The following is a 2,574-nucleotide window of genomic DNA, read 5'->3' on the forward strand; positions in this document are numbered from 1 at the left end:
CAGAATGGTCCGCCGCAGAAATATTACAAGTATTAAATTTCATGTTAAGAAAAAAAATTTTTTTGGGGGAGGTACCTGGTGGGCCACACAGGAGTGGCCCGCGGGCCTTGTGTTTGACACGTGTTCTAAAGAATGAAGTAGCTTTAGAAAATAAAAAAGCTAAAAATATTAGCCACAAGACTGGGCCATATGCTACTAAAGATATCAAGTATTTTGCTTTAAATTTGTGTTTGTTGAAATTTATAGTTTTTCACATTTTGTGGGTTAGCTAATATAAGTGATGATTATCAGAAATAATTATTTTGTCTTGTAAAGTCACAAAATACAACAAGGTTGAGTTATGTTGAAGATTAAAACCCACTGGGGAGAACTCTTAGCTTTAGGACACAGACAAAGTTGCTGAAAAATAAAATAATCATAATCCCATGGATAGCATACAAAGTCCTTGAAATGGAAATTGTGAGCTAATTATTAGAATGYAATGTGTATTGTCACCATTGCTAATTCCCATACAATGTCAAAATTTGTGCTCTGCATTAAACCCATCACATGTAAGAGACACCCAAGTGGAGCCRTGGGCAGCTATACAAGTGTCCGTGAGCACTTAGGGAGTAAATGTCTTGCTCAAAGACACCCTGACATGTGGGCAAGGTAGGTTATCAAACCTGCGACAGTCTGCTTTCAAGTTGGCTGCTGCCAAAAGATCACCCAATGATGAGTAGAAAAGGTTTGGTGCTCAGATAATTAGATTTTGTCTCATACATACAAATGAACAAGCTAACCAATAAGTAAGCTAAAGTACGGAGGACACATTGAAAATGTGAGCCAAAAAATTTAAATGTATATTTTTACCATAAGCTTGTGCCTCTTACATCAATATTTGTGCTGTAAAAAGCAATAATTCTTTTTGTCAGATAAGCATTTTATTGTCGGGAAACCTATATTTAGCTAAAATTTGGGACGTCCTGATGCATCTCAGTTATCCAGGTAGAAAAAATCAAAAAGAAAAAATAAGTAGGTCTTTTGGATGGGTTCTTCTTTAGTGAAACGTTTTGTCTCTTCTCCAAGAGACTTCTTCAGTCTGATGAGTTTCAGGTGAATTCAGCCTTATAAGCACTGCCTCCACATGGACAAACAGGTTAGTCACATGCAAAAGAGGGCCATCACCTAACAATAGGCTTGATTAGCTCTATTTAGTCACATGCAAAAGAGGGCCATCGCCTAACAATAGGCTTGATTGGCTCTATTGTTCGTAGAGGGTCATGTGCCCCATCACCTGACTTATTGGTTTGGATGCTGTGGTTATTTGGTGTTATGTGTATGTAGTGAGTGCAGGCGGGGTTCAACGTCCCCTTGTTTTTGTCCCTCCCTCCCTCTTTGTGTTGGTATCATTGGGGCCCTGATTCACACCTTTTACTCACAGGGGGCTGAGTCATACTTGCAATAACAGCACTGTAGGAGGAGGACAACTGGACACGAAGGCCTCTACCTCTGTTTAATGGAGGATGGTTTTTCTTTTAAAAATGGCTTCCTTTACTCCTCTCTCAAACCAACGTTCCTCTCTATCAAAGATGAGAACATTTTCATCCCTGAAAGAGTGACCGCTGGCCTGTAGATGAGTGTAAACTGCAGAGTCCTGGCCCGACGAAGTAGCTCATCTTAGCTCATCTGTGCTGGTTCATTCTTTTGAACAGTGGCTGTTTTGTTTCCCCCAATGTATGACTGATCACAGTCCTCCTGACACTTAACAGCATATACTATATTACTCTGTTTTTGCCAGGGAACTGGATCTTTGGGGTGGACTAATCTTTGGACTAATCTTTGTCGTAACGTGTTTTGGGTTATTACTTTGGGACTTTTTGGTTTCATGGCCTAACCGTGGCTAATTGAGTTTAGCTGATAAATGACTCTAAAACTTTCTAACCATTTATGTGAACTGTTATTGTATGTACATTTTGTTYTTATTAAAATAAAATTGTTTTTGCTAGCAACGCACACAAAATAATTTCATTTTATTTCCAGTAACTTTCGGCATTAAGTTAGCCTGGCCACTGCCTACGATTTTCTGCATCGTTTTAGTCTGCCGGTAATTTAGCAATGACAGTGGAGGAAGTAAATGAAGTCATTCAGTCTGTGTTGACAAGGCTTCCAAATTGAATAAAATTTGTCGCACAAAGCATGCAGCTCTCATTTACAGCCACTTCATTTGGCTCGATACTTCTCTCTTTCTAGTAGGCGATGGTTGCTTACTACACAGGCAATTTCTGGTTAGCTTCTTAGCGTAGCTTCCTTCACGGTCAAGCTGGTGCACTAAATACGTCGTGGCCAAATGTTAGCAGTTGGGTGAATTCAGATCCAATTTTTTTTAAATTCAAAAGAGTCCACGCCTCCATCAAGCTATAGTTTCTCAAAACTGAGAGTCCAGACCCTCTGTACGAAGAAAAGCAAAGAACAAGGGGCTGGTTTGTACCAGGCTTGCATAAAAGGTGACAAAAGTGAGCTTTATGTATTTTTATGTAAGATGTTACTAAAATGTTATTGTCTGCAAGTTTTTGCAGTTTATTATCTAGCAGC

This window comes from Austrofundulus limnaeus, unplaced genomic scaffold (genome assembly GCF_001266775.1).
Source record: "Austrofundulus limnaeus strain Quisiro unplaced genomic scaffold, Austrofundulus_limnaeus-1.0 Scaffold138, whole genome shotgun sequence".
Classification (NCBI taxonomy): domain Eukaryota; kingdom Metazoa; phylum Chordata; class Actinopteri; order Cyprinodontiformes; family Rivulidae; genus Austrofundulus; species Austrofundulus limnaeus.